This window comes from Hemiscyllium ocellatum, chromosome 22, assembly GCF_020745735.1.
Source record: "Hemiscyllium ocellatum isolate sHemOce1 chromosome 22, sHemOce1.pat.X.cur, whole genome shotgun sequence".
NCBI lineage: Eukaryota > Metazoa > Chordata > Chondrichthyes > Orectolobiformes > Hemiscylliidae > Hemiscyllium > Hemiscyllium ocellatum.
In genome coordinates, this window is record NC_083422.1 from 60,189,126 (window position 1) to 60,213,260 (window position 24,135).

The 24,135-nt window shown below is 46.8% G+C and overlaps 1 protein-coding gene across 3 annotated transcripts in view; it reads right to left on the reverse strand.

Annotated features, from left to right (window-relative positions):
- Window positions 1-15,675, reverse strand: part of xpnpep1 (X-prolyl aminopeptidase (aminopeptidase P) 1, soluble) — a 93,310-nt gene extending 77,635 nt beyond the window's left edge. The window contains exons 1-2 of one of the 3 annotated variants that reach the window (XM_060842516.1): window positions 15,596-15,675; window positions 5,805-6,013 (exon numbers count right to left, since the gene is read on the reverse strand). The gene's annotated coding sequence lies outside the window, so the exon portion shown is untranslated. Of the gene's footprint in view, window positions 1-5,804; window positions 6,014-11,182; window positions 11,249-15,595 lie in introns of those variants that run through there. The other 2 variants (XM_060842517.1, XM_060842518.1) reach the window with 2 other exon arrangements.
- Between the last annotated feature and the right edge of the window lie 8,460 nt (window positions 15,676-24,135).

Genomic DNA, 24,135 nt, shown 5'->3' on the forward strand with positions numbered 1-24,135 from the left:
GTGGGTAAATTACTTGAGAAGATCCTGAGGAGTAAGAATTACATGCATTTGAAGACAGGGTTTGATTAGGAGTAGTCAGCATGGCTTTGTGAGTGGGAGATCATATCTCATCAATTTGTTAGAATCCTTTAATGAAGTGGCCAGGAAGATTGACAAGGACATGGTGATAGATGTAATCAATATGGATTTCAATAAGGCCTTTGATAAGGTTCTACATGGTAGGCTGCTCTGGAAGGTTAGATCACATGGAATCCAGGGGGAACTGGCAAAATTGGATACACAATTGGCTTGACGGTAGGAAGCAGAGGGTAATAGTGGAAGGATGATTGTTGGACTGGAGGCTCGGGACTAGTGGAGTGCCGGGCCCATTTCTGTTTGTTATCTGTATCAGTGATTTGGATGAGAATGTACAAGGCATGATTACTAGGTTTGCTGATGACATTAAAGCAGGTGGTATTGTAGACATTGAGGAAGGTTATCAGAAATTGCAACAGGACATTAATCAGCTGAGGAAGTGGGCCAAGAAATGGCAAATGGAATTCAATATAAATAAGTGTGAGGTCTTGCATTTTGGAAAGTTAAATCAAGGTAGGAGTTTCACGGTGAATGTTGGGGCTTTAAGGAGTGTAGTGGAATGGGGGACCTTGGAGTTCAGGTTCACAGTTCTCTGGAAGTGAAGTCACAGGTAGGTAATGCAGTGAAGGCGGTTTTTGGCACACTGGCCTTCATCAGTCAGGGCACTGAGTACAGACATTGGGAAGTTATACAGGATGTTGGTGAGGCTCCACATGGAGTATTGGTTCAGTTTTGGTCACCTTGTTATAGGGAAGATGTTATTAAACTGGGAAGAGTGCAGAAAAAATTTGCAGAAAGTGAGGACTGCAGATGCTAGAAAAGCACAGCTGGTCAGGCAACATCTGAAGAGCAGGAGAGTTGACGTTTTGTGCATAAGCTCTTCATCAGGAAAGTTCTTCATTCCTGATGAAGGGCTTATGCCCGAAACGTTGACTCTCCTGCTCCTCGGATGCTGCCTGGCTGGCTGTGCTTTTCCAGCACTACACCTGCAGAACAAATTTACAAGGATTTTGCCAGGACTAAACAATCTGTGTTATAGGGAGAGGTTGAATAAGCTAGGACCTTTTTCTTTACAGTGTCGGAGACTGAGGGGGACTTTATAGAGGTGAATAAGGTCATGAGAGGCATGGATGTGGTGGACGCAGGTGGTCTTTGTCCTAAGGTTGGGGAATTGAGGACTAGAGGGCATTAGTTTAAGGTTTGAGAAGAAAAAATAAAAGAGGACCTGGGGGGCAACATTTTTACACAGAGGGTGGTACGCATATGGAATGAACTGCCAGCAGAAGTGATTGAGGTGGGTACATTAACAACATTCGAAAGGCATTGGGACAAATATATGGATAGGAATGGTTTAGAAGGATATGGACCAAGTGCAGGGAAATGGGGTTAGTGTGGATGAACATTTTGGTCGGCATGGACCGGTTTGGGCCAAAGGGCTTGTCTACATGCAGTAGGACTCTATGTTCTCAGAACTGCTGAGCTTTTCCAGCAAGTTTTGTTTTTGTTTCTGATTTCCAGCATCCGCATTCTTTCGGTTTTTATTTACAGAATATTTCACTTTTGGGGAAGCAAAGTCAATCCCAAACGAGTTCTGGCTGACAACAGCAAGTTCCACCCTTGGGTAATTTTGGCTCACAAAGCAGACTGCAGAATTACCACCGTCATTTCTATTGCGATCAGAGGGTACCCTCACACTGAAATGCTGCATTTGAACGAATCACTACATGAGGTACTCTGACCAGACATGGGGATACACAGCAAAGGTAATTAAAGGCTACTTTGGATGCAAAGCTCATTATCTGTCATATGTGATAACGATTGCTCAGTTTATTAACCAATAAACCGCAATGAAAAGTAGTGTCAGAATTCCACATTACTGATTGTATGATGTGGTAATCCTCAAGTTCAAAAGGAACAAAATTAACCTTTGCCCAAAGGTTTTCCATCTTTAAGGTAAGGTCTGCTGAGCCAGCAGAATGCCTCACACAATCCCAAGTTTCAACATTACCATTTTTGTGTTGTTCAAGCAAAGAATAAGAAGCATTTTTATAGCACCTTTCCTAAACTGTCAATGTCCCAAAACACTTCACAGCTACTGAGGCACTTTGAAAGTGTAACTACAGGTTGTACTGCAGAGTACACAACAACAACCAGCTTCCTCACAGCAAAGTCCCATGATTAACCACAAGAATAATGGCCACATTATATAACATTACTGGACAAACAATCCAAAGACCCAGGCTAATATTGCAAAGATGGATTGAAACTCAATTAACAAAAATTCAATGAATGCAAAAAACTTTGGAATGAAAATTAGTCTCAAAAATGACATGAAGCTGTCATCAATTGTTATAAAAACCCACTTGGATCACTAATGTTTTTTTTAGAAAGGAAACTAGCTGCTCCTACCTGGCCTAGCCTACATGTGACTCCAGACCCACAGACCCATTATGCATTATGGTTGATGCATAATTGCTCTCCACAGCCAATTAGGGCTGGGCAAAAAACTCTGGTGTTACAGTAACAGCCCACATGCCATGAAAGCATAAATAAAATAAATATTTCAGTGGTATGATCAAGAAATACAAATTGTCCAAGGTAGCAGGACTGACTGCTGTGCTCTTCATCAAAATTATGGCATGGGATCTTTTATATCCACCTGAAGCCTTATTTAAATATCTCAACCAAAAGAGAAGTTAAAATAACTTGCAAACATTCTCAAAGTGCATGTTCTTTTCCATAAAGCCAACCTGCAGCTTTCAATAAACTCACACAAACATCATTCCAGCTATCCTTTACCATGTACAGTGTACACAAACATGTGCTTTCGAACACAGGAATGCAATGGAGATCCTGAGAATCAGGTTAAAGGTTAGTGTCGTTCAATGTAACATAGGTTCCCACTGGAATCTATAATAAAGGTGGGGTCAAGTTCCATAGCATTTTGTCATCAGAAAAACATCTTTACAATATTATACGCTGCAAGTTGACATACACTACATCAGTAAAATTGTATACATTTTCATGAAAAAATTAAATTTTATATTGACAGTATATAGCACAGATTGCTCCCCTTGTAAAGGTGGTGTCAGGATGTTGCAACAATGTTGTGGTAAATCTATGGTACCTCCTGCTCATCACCGACTCCCCTGGCATGTCAAAGCCACCTCCAAGGTACACTCAGACACGGTGAAGCTGCTTCCTCTTGAGCTTTTCTTCCTCCCGGCAGCAGAGTACTAGTCATGACTGAACTCAGGGCGGCACGGTGGCTCAGTGGTTAGCACTGCTGCCTCGTAGCCTCGGGCGACTGCTTGTGTGGAGTTTCCACATTCTCCTTGTATCTGCGTGGGTTTCCTCCAGGTGCTCCAGTTTCCTCCCACATTCCAAAGATGTGCAGGTTGGGTGAATTGGCCATGGGAAATTGCCCATTGTGCCCAGCGATGCGCTGGCTAGGTGGATAGGTCATGGAAAATACAGGGTCACAGGATAGGGTAAGGGGCTGGGTCTGTGTGGGATATTCAGAAGGTTGGTGTGGGCTTGATGGGCTGAATAGTCTGCACCCATGCTGTGGGATTCTACGATTCTTCCTCAACTCCCTCTCTCTGAGGTAACATCATCCTTTGAAAGCCAACATGAGTTTGTCTCTAGCACATTCCCAGGCAACACATTCTTGATATTAACCATCCAGACCCTAGGTACATCATTATATAAATACAAGTTTTTTTCCTTTAAACACTTTAAGACCATAGATTTACCACAACACTGTTGCAACATCCTGACACAACCTTTACTAAGGGAGCAATCTGTGAACATTTCTTAATTATACCTTAGCTCTAATGGAACGTATTGAAATCTGTTAACAGGACTATAGTACGATTTTTAATAAAAATGCATAAGTATAGATCCCTTACCTCTGTTACTCATGTTTAGAGATACAGTACAAGTGTCTGGAAATGACAGAAGTATAAGACTAGGAGACCTCACCCTTTAAATACAATATTCATGTGACTATTATCAGTAATTTTTCTCATGTCACATAAAACAGTACATAAACCTGTAACACATTAAACCTCAACCATAATAAACTTGTTCAAGGGCCATTATTGTGAAATATTACTGTACTGTCAGGTTAAGTTACTAAGTGGGGAGCTGGAGGTGATTATAAACCTTCTTATCATTAAGCTGTAGACTTTGAATATCAGAGAACGAAGTACCAAATTTGCAATGTCACATCTTTTTATAGAAAAAACAAACTTTATTATGTTAAAAATCACACAACCATGTCTATTAATTCGAACAGATGAGACTTAACAAACAATCCAGGTCTTTTGCAACATATAATTTCAGTTACATCACACTGTAAACTTTTGCTATAAATGCTGTGTCTTATACTCCACAACCACCTGATGAAGGAGTAGCGCTCCAAAAGCTAGTACTTCCAATTAAACCTTTTGGACTATAGCCTGGTGTTGTGTGATTTTTAACTTTGTACATCCCAGTCCAACACCAGCATCTCCAAAGCTTTATTATGAACTAGTATCTCAACTTAAAAAGGCCTATGTAAAGTTGCCCTGAGAATGCCTTTTGGTGTTAACCCAGAGGAACCTGTCCACACATACTGAGGAGCCTGTGGTGAACAGTCAGAGGAAGTCCACACAACATATCTTTCAGTGGGTGTGTACTGGAGGGAAACTAAAACTCTTAGAATCAAAAACAGAATTTTAAAAATGTTCCATGATAACATCTTTACAACTTCAGTTCTTAATTGCATCATGCAACAACTTCTTTGACTGCACCCTTGTGACGTACTAAATCATTGCCCAGAAACAGTCCCATCCCTGTATTGGTTTTACTTTTGAAATTGCAGTTGTTGTCTTCTGCTGCAGAGTATAACAGGCACAGGCCAGGGGAGTGCCGCCAAGGTATTGGCACTGTTTACATCTGAGCTGTGATGTTTCTGCTAATACTTGATGGAAGTTATCATCTTTTATTTTCAATCATGAACCTCTACATCAATATGAGGCTAAAAATAAAATAATATTGCTATGTTTGACTGAACCTGACTTTGAAATTTAGTTCATTTTGAAGGAATTACTAAGCATTGCGGAAGCTGTGACCTTCCAACTAAACCTGTGACCTTCCAAATAAACCTGTTGTACTATAGCCGAGTGTTGTGTGATTTTTAACTTTGCTTTACACCCAAACACCTCCACTCCTCTGGCTTCTAAATATCTATTTATTTAGTAAGTTTGCCCTAGCAGTGTTCTGCATTACAAAATTTCACAGGTTTACCACCCTCTTAGTGAAGAAACGTCTCCTCATCTCAATGTGAAATGGCCTAGCATATGTCCCAAGACAGAGTCTCCTGGTTCCACACTTCTGGACCAAGGGAAACACTGTTCCTGCATCCAATCTGCCTAGCCCAATCAGGATTTTATCGGTATCAACAAGATCTCCTGTCTTAATTCTAAACTCCAGCAAATACAGGAGCAGTCGACTCAATCTCTCCTCATATGAGAAGCCTGAGGAATCAAGTCTTATAACTAGGGACCTTCAACTCCAGGCCCCAGTACAGCCTTGGTTCAAACATAGACAAAGGAGGTGAACTCTGGAGATGAGATGAGAGTGACTGCCCTTTACATCAAAGCAGCCGGTGACTGAGTATGGAGTCAATCAAAACTGAAGTCAATGGGTAATGGGGGAAACCTCTCCGTCGGTTGGAAGCATACCTAGTTTAAGGAAGAAGGTTGTGTTGAAAGAGACCAATCGTCTCCTCAGGTCATCACTGTAGAAGTTCCCAAGGGTAGTGTCCTGGGCTCAAGTGTTATTAGCTGCTCCTTCAGTGACCTCCACTTCATCATAAGGTCATAAGTGGCGATGTTCCCTGATGATTACACTGTATTCAATGAAGAAGCCCATTGCCCGCATGCAGCAAGACCTGTACAACATTCAAATTTGGGCAGATAAGTCGCAAACACATTGACACGGCACGGAATGGCACAAGGGATGGGATCTGGAGCAGCCCGTGGAGTGTGTTCTGATCTACAACAAGATCCAGCTCATCAAATCACAGAGGAGGAAATGCTGGACGTCTTGAAACACATAAAGATGGATAGTGGGCGGCACGGTGGCACAGTGGTTAGCACTGCTGTCTCACAGCACCTGAGACCCTGGTTCAATTCCCGACTCAGGCGACTGACTGTGTGGAGTTTGCACGTTCTCCCCGTGTCTGCGTGGGTTTCCTCCGGGTGCTCCGGTTTCCTCCCACAGTCCAAAGATGTGCAGGTCAGGTGAATTGGCCATGCTAAATTGCCCGTAGTGTTAGGTAAGGGGTAAATGTAGCAGCATGGGTGGGTTGCGCTTCGGCGGGTCGGTGTGGACTTGTTGGGCCGAAGGTCCTGTTTCCACACTGTAAGTCTAATCTAAAATCCCCAGGACCTGATCAGGTGTACCCTAGAACTCTGTGCGAAGATTGCTGGGCCCCTTACTGAGATATTTGTATCATCAATAGTCACAGGTGAGGTGCCAGAAGACTGGAGGTTGGCTAACGCGGTGTCTCTGTTTAAGAAGGGTGGTAAGGATAAGCCAGGGGACTATAGACCAGTGAGCCTGATGTCAGTGGTGGGCAAGTTGTTGGAGGGAATCCTGAGGGACAGGATGTACATGTATTTGGAAAGGCAAGGACTGATTATGGATAGTCAACATGGCTTTGTGTGTGGGAAATCATGTCTCACAAACTTGATTGAGTTTTTTGAATAAATAACAAAGAGGATTGATGAGGGCAGAGCAGTAGATGTGATCTACATGGACTGCAGTAAAGCATTTAACAAGGTTCCCCATGGGAGACTGGTTAGCAAGGTTAGATCTCACGGAATACAGGGATAACTAGCCATTTGGATACAGAACTGACGCAAAGGTAGAAGACACGAGGGTGGTGGTGGAGGGTTGTTTCTCAGACTAGAGGCCTGTGACCAGTGGAGTGCCACAAGGATCGGTGCTGGGCCCTCTACTTTTTGTCATTTGTATAAATGATTTGAATATGAACATAGGAGGTCGAGTTAGTAAGACTGCAGATGACACCAAAATTGGAGGTGTAGTGGACAGCGAAGAAGGTTACCTCAAATTACAAAAGATGGGCCAATGGGCTGATTAGTGGCAGATAGAGTTTAATTCAAATAAATGAGAGGTGCTGTATTTTGGGAAAGCAAATCTTAGCAGGACTTATACATTTAATGGTAAGGTTCTAGGGAGTGTTGCTGAACAAAGAGACCTTGGAGTACAGGTTCACAGCGCCTTGAAAGTGGAGTCACAGGTAGATAGGATAGTGAAGGCGGCTTTTGGTATGCTTTCATTTGTCAGTCAGAGTATTGAGTACAGGAGTTGGGAGGTCATGTTGCGGCTGTGCAGGACATTGGTTAGACCAGTGTTGCATGCAATTCTGATCTTCCTATCGGAAGATGTTGTGAAACTTTAAAAGGTTCAGAAAAGATTTACAATGATGTTACCAGGATTGGAGGATTTGAGCTATAGGGAGAGGCTGAACAGGCTGGGGCTGTTTTCCCTGAAGCTTTAGAGGCTGAGAGGTGACCTTATAGAGGTTAACAAAATTATGAGGGGCATGGATAAGATAAATAGACAAAATATTTTCCCTGGGGTGGGGGAATCCAGAACTAGAGGGCATAGGTTTAGGGTGAGAGGGGAAAGATATAAAAGAGACCTAAGGGGCAAGTTTTTCACACAGAGGATGGTACGTGTATGGAATGAGCTGCCAGAGGAAGTGGTGGAGGCTGGTACAATTGCAACATTTAAAAGGCATTTGGATGGGTATATGAATAGGAAGGGTTTGGAGGGATATGGGCCGGGTGCTGGCAGGTGGACTAGATTGGGTTGGGATATCTGGTCGGCATGGACAGGTTGGACCAAAGGGCCTGTTTCCGCGCTTACGTTTCTATGACTCTATCTACTTTAGCACCACTCACTTGAACTCTTCCCATACTCCTCAACTCCGTGTACCCAGCAATCTATGGAGCCCAGTTTTGAATAGACTCAATGATATAGTATTCAGTTCTCTGGAATAAAGAATACTGAAACTTCACAACCCTCAGTGAAGAAATCTCTCATTTATTCTTAGGCAAGTTCTATATATTATTGTGCTGATCCTGTCAAGCCCTTCAATTTTTGTTTCAAGTAAATACTCTCTCATTCCTCTCAATGTCAGGGAGGATAACACAATCTTTGGAGAGGCGGTGTATAAAGGTGATCTCAAATCAAATCATCCAACCCTTCATAAATAACTCATCTCTTCTAACTCTTCTCATTTTCTTCAGGTTAGAGGGGTGGCCATGAGTACACGCATGGGCCCCAGTTATGCCGTCTTTGTTGGGGGGTGGGGGGAGAATCTTTGTTCCAATTCTATTCCAGCTCCCACCCACAACTCTTTCTCCGCTGAATCAATGTCATCAGCGCTGTTTCCCTGTCTCATCCGGGATTGGAAACATTCAGTGATTTTGCTTCCAATTTCCATCCTGCCCTCACTTTAGTATAAACCCACCAACCCCCAAGCTGCCTGAACTATATTCCTCACACCCTGCTTCCTGTAAAGCCTCCATTCCATTCTCCCAGTTCCTCCATTTCCTTCTCATAAGTTCTGATTAGACAAACTTAGAAAGGGGGGCCTCCAAAATGTCCACCTTCTTCCTCAACTGAGGATTCCCCAGTGCCACTGTAGACAGGGCCCTCAACCAGATCCAACCCATCTCCTGCACTTCTGTCCTCACCCCTTCTCTTCCCTCCCACAACAGTGACAGTGTTCCCTTTATAACCTACCATCCCACCAGTATTCACATCCAGAAGATCATCAGCCTCCATTTCCCCCAACTCCACCACCAGACAATATTCCCCTCCCCTCCCTTGTCCGCCTTCCATAGGCACCATTCCCTCCAGGACACTCCTTCACTCCCAACATCTCCTCCAACCATCCAAGGTGTAACACCTGCCCATTTCCCTCCTCCCTCCTCAGTATCCAAGGGCCCAAACACTGTCCAGGTGAAGCAGCACTTTACCTGCACTTCCCACAATCTAGTCAACTGCATTCACTGCGCCCATTGTGGTCTCCTCTACATTAGGGAAATGAAGCGTTGACTGGGTGACTGCTTTGCAGAACATCTACATTCTGTCTACAAAAAAAGACTCTGAGCTTCCAATTTCCTGCCACTTTAACGGCCCACCCTGTTCCCTGGCCAACATCTGTCTCAGGCTCACTGCAGTGCTCCAGTGAAGCTTAGCTCAAGCTGGTAGAACAACACCTCATCTTCCCCTTGGACACTCTCCAGCCCTCCAGATTCAATATGGAGTTCAATAGTTTTAGGGCCTGAACTCCCATGTTCTAACCCCCTACCCCACACAACCAGACCTTATCACAGTGTGTAATGGTAAACTACCTATTGTTAGCCAGTAACAGCTATTCACCCTCCCAGCCAGAGCATCATCGACTCCTTTGTCTGTCCAACTGTTCTCTCTCTCTCTCTGGGCTCTATCCCTACCTATCATTTACTTACTATCACCCTCCCAGCACCCTACTTTCTGCTTATAAACCAACATTTTCCTAGCTACCATCAGTTCTGAGGAAGAGTCACCACATTCGAAACGTTCATTCTGATTTCTCTGCACAGAGGGTGCCAGCCCTGCTGAGCTTTTCCAGCAATTTCTGTTTTTGTTTCAGACTGATTTACTGATTGTTTACCATTTGTCTTTTTTTTGGACTCGCTTCTTATTCCTAATCTGTGTGGCTTTATTGTTCTCTTTATTATTGTCTTTTAATAATTAATACTCTCACTCATTTGTTAACTCAAGAAAGCCCGGTTAAACTGGCTCCTCATGAAACATAAACTCCTTTGGATCTGGCAGAAAGGTATCCACAAGGGGCACTAATCTTTGTAATGTTTCCACCAACCAAAGCAGCCAGTGAGTAAAGAACCCCCAAACCTTCCCACTCCACCCCCCACCTCCCCCCCCCCCAACACCACCCAGGAGCTTGACAGCTTGTCATTTCTCATCTAGTGAACCAGTTTGGATTTACGACAATCGACAATAGTTCCATGCTGTCTCATCATGGAGAGTAGCTTCATATTGCAGATTTATGGTTTGAATTCCAATTCTACCAGCTGCCCTGATGAAATGTGAGACCATGTCCCAGACCCTGAGGCCTCTGGATTACTACCCCAGCTAATTTTGGGATTGGTTAGTTGAAATCCTTTTGTCCTGCTTCCTGGCAGCACTCAAGATTGAGAAAATGTTTATTTTGTTCTGTTTCCTGTTGGCTAGCTATCTTCTCACTCAGAGTGAGGGAATCCTTTACCTGCAACACTAGTCCTTTGTGAATTAACAAAAAAAAACAGAAAAGGTGGCCAACCATCGCTAATATGGGAAATTAGATCAAAGGAAGGGACATGCAAATTGGCTGAAAGAAAACCAGTAGACCCTCAGGATCGAAGCAGTTTAGATTTCATCAGAGGATGACAAAGCAATTAATTAAGAAGGGGAAATAGAGTATGAGAAAAAGATTGTAGGGAACATACAAATTGATTGTAAAAGCTACTACAGGTAGCTGAAGAGAAGATGATTAGTGAACACAAATGTAGGTCCTTTGCAGTCAGAAGTTATAATGGGAAGTCCTTCTGCAAACATTACCCAGGTTTGCAGCATTGAAAAGTATTTCTTTCTCCAGAAGGCAGCATGGAAGTGGAAGGCCCAGTTAAGCATCAGATAAATAACTAGCCGCAGAATTTTAATGATGGCAAGTGTCTGCTCACATTTTGACATTCAATAGCATTATCATTACAATTTTTCACCACCACATATTGAGGATGACCACTGATCAGAAAGTTAACTGGACTAGCTAAACAAATAGTCACTACCAATGTAGATCAGAAACTGAGGTTCTTTGGCGAGTAACTCATGGCTTGAACACCCAAAACCCATCCACCATCTAAAGGCACAAATTATACTTTGATACTTAACCATATTAGAATCCTCTGCACTTGCCTGGATGAGTGCAGCTCCAATTACACTGAACGTGTTTGGCATGATCAGGAATAAAGCTACCCACCTGATAAGCGCCACTTCTGCTGCCTTCAACATTCACTCCCTGCACCAGCAACACAACAATGACAGCATTAAGCACCACAGCAACTCACTAAGGCACCTTCAACAGTGAATACAAAAGGTCCTTCAGTTAAAAATCTAGTTGGAATCTTGTTTTGCAAGACTGGCTGAGCCAAGATAAACTGAACAACCCTGCTCCACCTGGTCAAATATCTTGAGTGAAGTGACATTAAGTGCTGATGAGTAATACATTCTGCTTCAGTCAGGTTGGGAGTATCACTGTCAGAAGAAGGAAGTTCTTTTCAGTGAAAGAGTGAGGGTCATTGAGAGTATAAATGATGGAAAATGTCCCTGGAAGTCAGCAAATGAAAGGGCACAACTCAAGAAAATCACAATCATCAGGGGAGTGGTGTTGAACGCATTGTTGAACCTGCACACAGACAAGTGCCTAGATCCCAATGGACTTCATCCTAACTACGAAACGACACAACCAGCTATCCTTAGTAGCCATACACTCAGATGACAAACAACATGAATTCGATTGGGACAACACCACTATTATAGGGCAAGCCAAACAGAGAACAGCCAGGGAATTCCTAGAGGCATGGCACTCATCCACAAATTCTATCAACAGACACATCGACCTAGACCCTATATACCGGCCACTGCAGCGGACAGCAACTGACAACCGGAAGCGGCAGATTCAAACCACTACAAATGCCGGAGGAATCAGCACAGAAGCACTTCACAGGAGGCTCCCAAGCACCTAGGATGTCACCTAGAAAGGGGACGAAACATTTGCAACAAAAACTCCCAGAACAGAACCACAACAAGGAATGAGAGAGGAAATGCAGAGATACTTGCAGCAGCTCACATCGTCTCTAGAGTTTCTCCATTCACAGGTAAAGCACGCCTTCGGATCACCACCCGCCCTTCCACTGTAAATGAATTAAAAGCTACATTTGCTGATGACACATTGGTAGGAAAATGATTGTGAAGAGGACATAGAAGCTTACAAAGGGGTATAGGTAGGTTCAGTGATTGGGCAAGGATCTGGCAAATGCAGTAGAACATGGGAAAATATGAAGTTGTACATTTTGGCAGAAAGATACAAAAGCATATTATCTAAATGGTGAGAGGTAACAGAGCTCAGAAGAAGTGAGATCTACATGTCACACATGTATTGCAAAAGATTAGTATACAGGTAGAACAACTAAATTAAAAAAGCTTAAAACAAAGGAAAATGTAGACTGAAGTAAGGAAAGTATGTTATGGTTGTACAGGGTACAAATATGGATCACTGTGCACAGTATTGGTTTTCTTATTTGGAGAATGCTGTAACTATGTTGAAAGCAGCAGTACAGAGAAGTTTCACTCAATGAACACCACTGTCTTGTACCCACACTGGAAAATGCTTTGTGGTACTAATGCTTGAAACATGAAACGAGCACCTAATCCATCCATAGCTACATGTGCACTGCAGCTGACATTGTCTACCTGCTGCCTCCTCTTCAATCACCTTCCTGCTTCCTTGGACACTTTGCTTGCTGCACATTCACCACTACACACAAGATCTGAACACTTCAATGAACAAAACTTGTTCCTGTAAACATATACCCAAGTACAAAATAAAACATACTTTCTACAGAATAATTATTTCAATTTCTGGCATCTTTGGAGCCTGAAACCAATCACTGTAAGCAATACTACAGTGATTGCAATTGCCTGGGCAGTAAATGCAGCTGATGTGGAATGGGCAGGTGAACTGATAAGGAAAAGTTGGACAGACAGGGATTATATTCACTAGAGCTTAGAGTCAGAAGGTGACTTGATTGAAACACTGAAGATCCCGAGGAAGCAAGAAAGTCAGAGTTCAAATCCTAATTGTCCAGAATGTGTGTCATAACAAATCCGAACAGGTTGATTAAAATAACAAGATGATCCTGAGGGGTTCTGACAGAGTCGAGGGGGAAGGGGTGTTTTCTCTTGTAATCCAGAAAACCAGAAGTAAGGATTATTGTTTGAAGTAGAGGTTCACTCATTTCAGGGAGAAAGTAAGGACTGCAGATGCTGGAGATCAGAGCTGAAAATGTGCTGCTGGAAAAGCGCAGCAGGTCAGGCAGCATCCAAGGAGCAGGAGAATCGACGTTTCGGGCATAAGCCCTTCTTCAGGAATGGCATTTTTGGTTCACTCATTTCAGACAGAGTTAAGAAGATATCTTTCCAACCAAAAGGTCTTGAATCCTAGGAATGCTCTTCCCTAAAAGGGACGGAAGCAGAGCCCTCCAGAATGCTTTTAAGGGAGCAGTAGATAGATTCTTGATTAGTAAACAATGAAACATTATTGGGGTTAGACATAAATGTGATGCAACCAAATCAGATATGATCTTACTAAAAGGTGGGAGGGGGGGGGGGGGAGGAGGGGGGGGGGGGGGGAAGAGGGGGGGGAAGAGGGGGGGGGAGAAGAGGGGGAGGAGAGGGGGAGGAGGGGGGGGAGGAGAGAGGGGGGGGAGGAGAGGGGGGGGAGGAGAGGGGGGGAGGGAGAGGGAGAGGGGGGGAGGGAGAGGGGGAGGAGAGGGGGGGGGGAGGGAGGGGGGGGGGGAGGGAGGGGGGGGGGGAGGGAGGGGGGGGGAGGGAGGGGGGGGGGGAGGGAGGGGGGGGGGGGAGGGGGGGGGGGGAGGGAGGGGGGGAGGGAGAGGGGGAGGGAGAGGGGGAGGGAGAGGGGGGAGGAGAGGGGGGAGAGGGGGGGGAGGGGGGGAGGAGAGGGGGGGGAGGGGGAGGAGAGGGGGGGGAGGGGGAGGGGAGGGGGAGGAGAGGGGGAGGAGAGGGGGAGGAGAGGGGGAGGGAGAGGGGGAGGAGAGGGGAGGAGAGGTAGGGAGGAGGAGGGGGGGGAGGGGGAGGAGAGGGGGGGGAGGGGGAGGAGAGGGGGGGGAGGGGGAGGAGAGGGGGGGGAGGGGGAGGAGAGGGGGGGGAGGGGGAGGAGAGGGGGGGGGAGGGGGAGGGGGAGGGGGAGGGGGAGGGGGGGGAGGGAGAGGGGGAGGGGGAGGGGGAGGGAGAGGGGGAGGGAGAGGGGGAGGGAGAGGGGGAGGGAGAGGGGGGAGGAGAGGGGAGAGGGGGGGGAGGAGAGGGGGGAGAGGGGGGGGGGGAGAGGGGGGGGAGGGGGAGGGGAGGGGGAGGAGAGGGGGAGGAGAGGGGGAGGAGAGGGGGAGGAGAGGGGGAGGAGAGGGGGAGGAGAGGCGGAGGAGAGGGGGAGGAGAGGGGGGGGAGGGGGAGGAGAGGGGGGGGGAGGGGGAGGAGAGGGGGGGAGGGGGAGGAGAGGGGGGGGAGAGGGGGGGGAGAGGGGGGGGAGGGGGAGGAGAGGGGGAGGAGAGGGGGGGGAGGGGGAGGAGAGGGGGGAGAGGGGAGGAGAGGGGGGGGAGAGGGGGGGGGAGGGGGGGGGAGGGGGGGGAGGGGGGGGGAGGAGAGGGGGGGGAGAGGGGGGGGGAGAGGGGGGGGAGGGGGGGGGGAGAGGGGGGGGGGGGGGGGGGAGAGGGGGTGGGAGGGGGGGGGAGAGGGGGGGGGAGGAGAGGGGGGGGGAGAGGAGAGGAGAGGGGGGGGAGGGGAGGAGAGGGGGGGGGAGGGAGGGGAGGAGAGGGGGGGGAGGGGAGGAGAGGGGGGGGAGGGGAGGAGAGGGGGGGGGGAGGAGAGGGGGGGGAGGGGGAGAGGGGGGGGAGGGGGAGAGGGGGGGGAGGGGGGGAGGGGGAGAGGGGGGGGAGGGGGAGAGGGGGGGGGAGGGGGGAGGAGAGGGGAGGAGGAGAGGGGGAGGAGGAGAGGGGGGGAGGAGGGGGGGGAGGAGAGGGGGGGAGGAGAGGGGGGGAGAGGGGGAGGGAGAGGGGGAGGGGGAGGAGAGGAGGGGGAGGAGGGGGGGGAGGGGGAGGAGGGGGGGGAGGAGAGGAGGGGGAGGAGGGGGGGGGAGGGGGGGGAGGAGGGGGGGGAGGGGGGGAGGAGGGGGGGGAGGAGGGGGGGGAGGAGGGGGGGGAGGAGGGAGAGAGGGGGGGAGGGGGGGAGAGAGAGGGGGGAGAGGGGGGGGAGAGAGAGGGGGGAGAGAGGGGGGAGAGAGGGGGGGGAGGGGGGGAGGAGGGGGGGAGGAGGGGAGGAGGAGGGAGGGGAGGAGGAGGGAGGAAGGGAGGGGAGGAGGAGGGAGCAAGGGAGGGGAGGAGGAGGGAGGAAGGGAGGGGAGGAGGAGGGAGGAAGGGAGGGGAGGAGGAGGGAGGGGGGGAGGGAGGGAGGAGAGGGGGAGGGAGGGGGAGAGGGGGGTGAGGGAGAGGGGGGAGGGGGAGGGGGTGGGGGGGGAGAGGGGGAGGGGGTGAGGGGGAGGGGGGTGGCGGAATGGGTGAGGAGGGGGTGTCTGTCCGTCCCCCCCAGACCCTGCACCCACCTGTAACCCCTGACCCTTCTCCGACGCTGATTCACCGCCTGGGCGCAGCCATGTTGTAATGACGTCACGGGGCGCACTGCGCACGCGCCTGTCATGGGAGCCGCGCGTGCGTGTTACCTGGTGTCGGTGACTGGTCTGCGCATGCGCGATTCAGAAAGCGGGGAAAACGATAAAGAATAAAAATATCTTTAATTTTAAAAAATGTAAAAGATGAAAATAAACAGCAGCTGAACATGAACAAGCTATAAACAAAATTCAAAATCACAGCTGAAGATGGTCACATGGAACACTTTATTGATTTGATTTATTGTTGTCCCATGTCCCGCGATACAGTGAAAAGTGTTGTTTTATTGTAAATGGGCAGATTTTATCACACAGAGTACATCAGGGCAGCAAAAAGGAGTACAGAATATAGTGTTACAGCCACAGGGAAGGTGCAGACAGGGAGAGAGAGGAATCAACATCAACATTTGAGTTTAGATCAGAGTGGTGCCAACATTTCAACTCCCCCTCCCACTCTGCCGAGGACATGGAGGTCCTGGGCCTCCTTCACCGCCGCTCCCTCACCACCCAACGCCTGGAGGAAGAACGCCTCATCTTCCGCCTCAGAACACTTTAACCCCAGGGCATCAATGCGGACTTCACCAGTTTCCTCATTTCCCTCCCCCCACCTTACCCCAGTTCCAACCTTCCAGATCAGCACCGCCCTCATGACCTGTCCCACATGTCAATCTCCCTTCCCACCTATCCGCTCCACCCTCCTCTCTGACCTATGTGGAAAATATATTTTTGTAAAATGTAAGTATTGGTTTGGCAGAAACCACAATCAACCGTTATAAGGTTCAGTGTGGACTACCAGGGAGGAAAAGTTGTTTTAGCAGAAACCATAATGCAGAAGTCGTGCACGCTAACAATAGACCACAGAGTGATGCGGTGAAATGGTCAAGCTGTGTGGTAAAATGGTCAAGCTAACACTTGGAACTTGTTACAAACAAGGAATTGGATAGGCCAAAAAAGGCAAGAAACAAACAAGAGTAAGGGGCGACAGGCTTAGAGTAGTGGGAGAAATAAACAGAGGAGGAGTGAAGTGAGTAGCTTGTGATAGGTATGACGCTTTGCATGCTAAGCAATAAGGTAAAAGAGGAGTACCGAGACGCTCAGCTGAACTGCATAACTTGCGATGTAACCTTTTTGATCTGTGTGCCTACTTGTCGGACACCCATATTTATAAAGATGCTTCAATAAATACCTGCTTCGGAATTTGACTCAGACTGAAATTATTGAAGAGTGAGTGGCATTTCTCACACCTATCACCTCCATCCCCACCCCCATTCACCCATTGTACTCTTTGCTACCTTCTCCCCAGCACCACCCCCACCCACCTTACCTCCACCCCCACCCCTTTCCCCCACTTATCTCTCCACTCTGGAGCCTTCCTGTCTCTATTCCTGATGTAAAAAATGCTTATGCTTATGCTCGAAACGTCGAATTCCCTATTCCTGAGATGCTGCCTGGCCTGCTGTGCTTTGACCAGCAACACATTTTCAGCTGTGATCTCCAGCATCTGCAGACCTCATTTTTTACTCGAAGATTTTAACCTACTGCGAATCCTCTTGCAAGGATGCCAAACTTGAAGAAGCTCTCTTCCTCCCTCTACAAGGATTTCAGTGAGTCTCTCTCTCTCTGCACCCCCCAGGTCATCTCCTCTGCACAGAAACTCTTCAGCCACGTTCTCAAACAGACTCGTTACCACAGCCACATCTGCTTCCTCAGCACCTGCCTATGGAACTGACTGATCCCACACGGACTCCGAACTACATTCCAACCAACAAAATTTGGACCCAACCAGGACAACCTGTACCTACAACAAATCCGAAGCCTCCAGCAACAGACCTCCCTCCGGATCCTCCGCTCCACCCTTGCAGCCATGCGTCGCCACTTACACTCTCTGCAATCAGCCCTACCCCAGCTCAGGACAACAGCATTCCTGATGAAGGGCTTATGCTCGAAACGTCGAATTCCCTATTCCTGAGATGCTGCCTGGCCTGCTGTGCTTTGACCAGCAACACATTTTCAGCTCTATTCCTGATGAACAGCTTTTGCCCGAACGTTGATTTTCCTGCTCCTTGGATACTGCCTGACCTGATGTGCTTTTCCAGCACCACTCTGATCTAAACTTTGGTTTCCAGCATCTGCAGTCCTCACTTTTGCCTAGTGATTTTAACCTTACTGTGAATCCTCTTGCAGGGATGCCTACCTTGAAGATGTTCGCCTCCTCTCTCCACATGAATCTCAGTGAGTCTCTCTTTCTCTGCAATCCCCAGGTCATCTCCTCTGCCCTGAAGCTCTTCAACCATGTCCTGAAACAGACTCGCTACCACAGCCACATTTGCTTCCTCAGTGCTTGACTCCGAAACCAACTGATCCCACATGGACTCCGGATTACATTCATCCCATTAACATGTGAGGTCTGCTCAGAAGTGTGAGAACAGTGGGGAAGAAGCTGTTCCTGAAACTGTTCAGATGCGTTTTCAAACTTCCACATGGTCCTGCCAGGCAGAAGATGTGCAAGCGAATATAACCATGGTGGGATGGGCTTTGATGATGTTGGTTGTTTTCCCGAGCCAGCGGGAAGTATAGATTAGATTAGATTCCATACAGTGTGGAAACAGGCCCTTCGGCCCAACAAGTCCACACTGACCTTCCGCAGAGTAACTCACGCAGGCCCATTCCCCTCCCTATATTTACCCCGACTAATCTGCCAAACACTATGGACAATCTAGCATGACCAATCCATCTAACCTACACATCATTGGATTTTGGGAGGAACCCCATGCAGATATGGGGAGAATGTGCAAATTCCACACAGATAACCGCCAGAGGCAGGAATCAAACCTGGCTCCCTGGTGCTGTGAGGCAGCAGTGCTAACCACTGAGCCACCATGTTATTGGAATCAGTGGATGGAAGGTTGTTTTGTGTGATGGAGTGGGCTGTGTTCATGACTCTGTACTTTTTTGTAGTTTTGGGAAGAGCAGTTTCCATACCACGCTGTGATACATCCCAATGGGATGCTATCTATGGTGCATCTATAAATATTGGTAAGTCATTGAATCAACTACGCAGAAGTGGGTACTGCAGATGCTGGAGATTAGATTCAAGATTGGACTGGTGCTAGAAAAGCATATCAGGTCAGGCAGCATCTGAGGAGCAGGAAATCCTGATGAAGGGCTTTTGCCCAAAACGTCGATTTTCCTGCTCCTCGGATGCTGCCTGACCTGCTGTGCTTTTCCAGCACCACTCTGATCTGAAGTTATTGAACCAGTCTGTTTCTCATCTATTAGTCTACCTGTGTACTTTGCATCACTGTCTGTTCTCTCTTGTGTGGCAACTGTATTGAAACGTATAAGGCCTGAGGGGTCTTGACTGGGTGGATGTGGAATGGTTGATTCTTCTTGTTGGAAAATCTAGAACTAAGAGTCACTTCTTGAACATAACAGTTGACGGATTGAAGCCAACAATGAAGAGAATTTGTTTTTCTCACGGTCTTTCTCACGGTCTTTGGGACTTCAAAAGACAATGCTTTATTTAAGCACATGTAGATAGATTCTTCATAAGCAAAGCGAGTGAAAGGTTAATCAGGAACAGGAAGAAATTTAGTGTAATCAGAAAAAAAAATTATCATGATTCTTGAACATGTCCCCTCTAGATCTGGGATTTAGATTAGATTACATTAGATGGCCAATTCTCCTGACCTGTGCACCTTTGGACTGTGGAAGGAAACTGGAGCACCTGGAGAGCACATGGGGAGAATGTGCAAACTCCACACAGACAGTCACCCAAGGCTGGAATTGAACCTGGGACCCTGGTGCTGTCAGGCAGCAGTGCTAACCACTGGGCCACCATGCCACCCTAATTGTTGCTAATTTTTAGCTTGTTACAGATGATGCCTTCAATTTTATTTTCCTTCAGTATCCTGGCTGTGGAGAGCAGGAGATGCTCTCCATCTGCAGTGACTGACTTGAACTGCAGTGTCAACTGTATCCGGGTCATTAGGTGATCTCATATTTCTCTAGAAGGCTTTTCTCTCTGTCTCTAGGCAAGGGATATTGCTGGTTCGAAGTGCTGATCTAATTCAAACCACAGGTAGACTATGGACTGATACAGTCACAAGGGTACCATCCAAACTCACAGTATTTTGGCCAATCTGCTTTTTGGAAGTTCCATTACATCTTCCTTGCACAGTTAATGACAGGACGGCAAAAGACAGTGTGAGTGAACAGTGGCCTGTGTTGACTTGACCTTGCAGACTCCCTTTTGGGAATAAGGAGGTGAGCTACTCACTGCAGTTTTCTTAGCCTCTGACCTGCTCTTGTAGCCACTATGTTTATATCACAAGTCCAGTTGAGTTGCTTATCATGGGCAGCCCCCAGGATGTTGATAGTGTGGGATTTAGTGATGGTAACACTACTGAATGTAACAAAGAGTGTGATTCTCTCTCATGGGTGACGGTCAAAACCTGACCTTGTGAGATGTGAAACTTGAAGCTTATCCAGCCAACGATGAGCCTTGAGACAAGTTTTTATCTATATTTGGAGGTCAGGAAAAGTCCACACTGGATTCAACAATAATAACTTGTACACAAGGAACAGTGAGAATAGGATTCTTGCCGTCTCCCCTCAGCTCCCCTTTCCATGGTTACGAAGCTCAGAGGCTCAGCTCCATCTCTGAATGGATCCGGATGTAGGTGCAGAATTGAAACTTTTCAAGACAGACACTAATAGATTTTTAACAGTTAAAAATATCAGAGGATGTGAAATTGAGGCAGAGGATTGACTTTTAGGTGCTAATAATATAGCACAGGTTTGAAAAGCTGAATGGCCCACCTCACAAATGTCAGTGGAGATCCTGACTTCATGAAAGGATCGAATCTCCCTCTAGGCCGACCAGGTGAGCTCATGTTGTCCCATAACCTTTGAAAGCAAAGTCTGACCTTTCAGTGACTTGTTGTTTTGTGTCTGGTGCCAGTTTTTCAACTCCACAATTTTCCATTTCAAAAATAATCTGCCTCTGAATTCAGTTAATTTGTGAACAATTTGAATTGTGTCCACCTGAATGTCCTGCCTTTCGTCACAAGGGGGCAGGTTTGTTTTGCAATCAATCCACTTCAGATCCTAATTGGGTTGGAAAAGAATTGAAACTTTCCAGTGATTTAGTAGTCCATAAGGAGCAGAAATTAGGCCATTCAGCCCATCGAGTCTCCTCTGCCATTCACTCATGGCTGATAAGTTTCTCATCCCCATTCTCCTGCTTTCTCCCTGTGACCCTTAACAATCAAGAATCTATCTATCTATGCCTTAAATATACTCAGTGACCTGCCTCTATAGCCTTCTGACTGAAGTTGCTCCTTACTTCCACCATGATTACCGCACCACTCATTGCTAAATTTACACATTTGTGAATTCTCTTTCAGAATGAAGAAACTAGCAATGAGGTTACAAAGTCAAACATGATTGATGAGCACCTTTGGTATGTTCAAGGATTACAAATCCCTGCACCATAACTAGTTATTGTATATTATTAGTTACCACTGTAACATTGCAGGTTAAAGCTTCAAATTTCAGAATAGATCTCAAAGAATTTCTTATCATTGGCTACTCACATTGTGACAATATCTTGGCATCAGAAATGGATGTGCAGTACCTGTCATTCACTGAAGTCAGTGCTGTAACCTCCACAAGGGGTTCTACTGTCATCAAGTTAAAAAAAAACAAATTAAAGGAAGTGGAGCTGAACCCAATAACACAAATGGATAGAGAAGCCTCCTGGTTTTCACCACAATATTCAACTCATTCCTGTCACCTCTACCCTCTGCAATGTTACCTCCAATAATCCTATCTGGATTTACAGTCTGAACAAAACACCTTCTGATGTTGCATCTAAATTTGCAACATAAAGAACAAAGACCAAAGAAAATTTACAGCCCAGGAACAGGCCTTTCGGCCCTCCAAGCCTGAGCCGAGCCAAATCCACTGTCTAAACCTATCGCCCAATTCCTAAGCACCTGTATCCCTCTGCTCCCTACCTACTCATGCATCTGTCCAGACCCACCTTAAATGAATCTACAGTACCTGCCTCTACTACCTCTGCTGGTAATGCATTCCAGGCACCTACCACCCTCTGTGTAAACTACTTGATGTGTATATCCCCCTTAAACTTTTCACCTCTCACCTTGAATGAATGACCTCTCGTTAGTGAATCCCGCACCCTGGGAAAAAGCTTGTCTCTATCCACCCTGTCTATACCCTTCATGATTCTGTAAGACCTCAATCAGGTCCCCCCTCAATCTCCTTTCTCCTAAGGAAAACGATCCTAACCTCCTCAACCCCTCTTCATAGCTAGCACTTTCCATACCAGGCAACATCCTCGTAAACCTTCTCTGCACCCTCTCCAAAGCATCCACATGCTTTGGGTAATGTGGTGACCAGAACTGTATACAAAATTCTAAATGCAGCCAAACCAATGTCTTGTACAATTTTAATATGACTTGCCAGCTTTTATACTCAATACCCCGTCCAATGAAGGTAAGCATACTATATGCCTTCTTGACCACTCTATCCACCTGCGCAGCAACCTTCAGTGTACAATGGACCTGCACTCCCAGATCTCTCTGCCCATCAACTTTTCCTGAGGCTCTTCCATTTACAATATAGTTCACCTTAGAATTAGACTTCCCAAAATGCATCACCTCACATTTGTCTGGATTGAACTCCATCTGCCACTTCTTTGCCCAACTCTCTAGTCTATCTATATCCTCCTATATTCTTTGACAGTCCCTTGTGCTTCTGCTACTCCACCAATCTTTGTGTCATCTGCAAACTTGCTGATCATACCAACAGCGCCCTCTTCCAGGTCATTTATGTATATCACAAACAACAGTGGCCCCAGCACTGACCCCTGTGGAACACCACTGGTCATCTTTCTCCATTTTGAGAAATTCCCTTCAACTACTACTGTCTGTCTCCTGTTGCTCAACCAGTTCTTTATCCACCTTGCTAGAACACCCTGCACACCATGTGACTTCACTTTCTCCATTAGTCTACATGGGGAACCTTATCAAATACCTTACTAAAGTCCATGTATATGACATCAACAGCCCTTCCTTCATCTATCAACTTGGTCACTTACTCAAAGAACTCTATTAAGTTGGTAAGGCACAATCTCCCCCACACAAAACCATGTTGCCTATCAGTGATAAGCCCATTCTTTTTGAAACTTAAATAGACCATATCCCTTAGTACCTTCTCCAGCAACTTTCCCACCACTGATGTCAGGCTCACTAGCCTGTAGTCACCCAGAATATCCTTACTACCCTTCTTGTACAGGGAGACAACATGAGCAACCCTCCAGTACTCTGCCACCTCACCTGTATTTAAGGATGCTACGGGGAGATCTGTCAGGCCCCCAGCTATTTCCCCTCTCACCTCCCTCAACAACCTGGGATAGATCTTATGCGGTCCTGGGGATTTGTCCGCCTTAATAATCTCTAGCCTACCCAACAAGTCCTCCCTCCTTATGTCAACATGATCCAGAGTAAACAAACTTCTATCTCTAAATCTTAACATTCATCATGTTCCTCCCCTCAGTGAACACTGATGCAAAGTAATCATTGAGAATCTCACCCATTCTCTCAAGCTCGACACATAACCTTCCTTCCTTATCCTTTGGTGGACCAGCCCTTCCCCCAGTTACCCTCTTGCCTCTTACATATGAATAAAAGGCCTTAAGATTCTCCTTAATTCTGCTCGCTAAAGTTATTTTTTGCCCGCTTGATTCCTCCTTTATGACTGGTCCTATTCTTCCGATATTCCTCCAGAGCCTGTTCTGTCCTTAGATGCCTGGACCTTATGTACGCTTCCCTTTTCCTCTTGGCTAGTCGTATGATTTCTTCTGTCATCCACAGTTCACGAATCTTGCCTTTCCTATCCTTTGTTTTCAAAGGGACATGTCTATCCTGCACTATCTTTACCCTATCTTTGAATGCCTCTTACATATCAAATGTGGACCTCCCTTCAAATAGCTGTGTCCAATCCACATTTCCGAGCTCCTGCCTAATTTTGATATAATTGGTCTTGGCCCAGTCTAGTACTCTTCCCTTAGGACCACTTTCTTCTTTATCTACGAGTATTCTAAAACTTACAGAATTGTGGTCACTGTTTCCAAAGAAATCCCCCACCACAATGTCTACCACCTGTCCTGGCTCGTTCCCAGTACCAGGTCCAATATGGCCCCTTCCCTTGTCGGACTATTGACATATTGCTCTAGAAAACTCTCCTGGACGCTTCTTCCAAATTCTGCCCCATCCAAACCTCTGACACTAGGTGTATCCCAGTCAATGTTGGGAAAATTAAAATCTCCCATCACCACCACCCTTTGCCTCTACATATTTCCAGGATCTGTTTACCTATTTGTTCTTCTACCTCACGCTCACTGTTGGGAGGTCTGTAATACAGCCCCAACAATGTAACCGCACCCTTCTTAT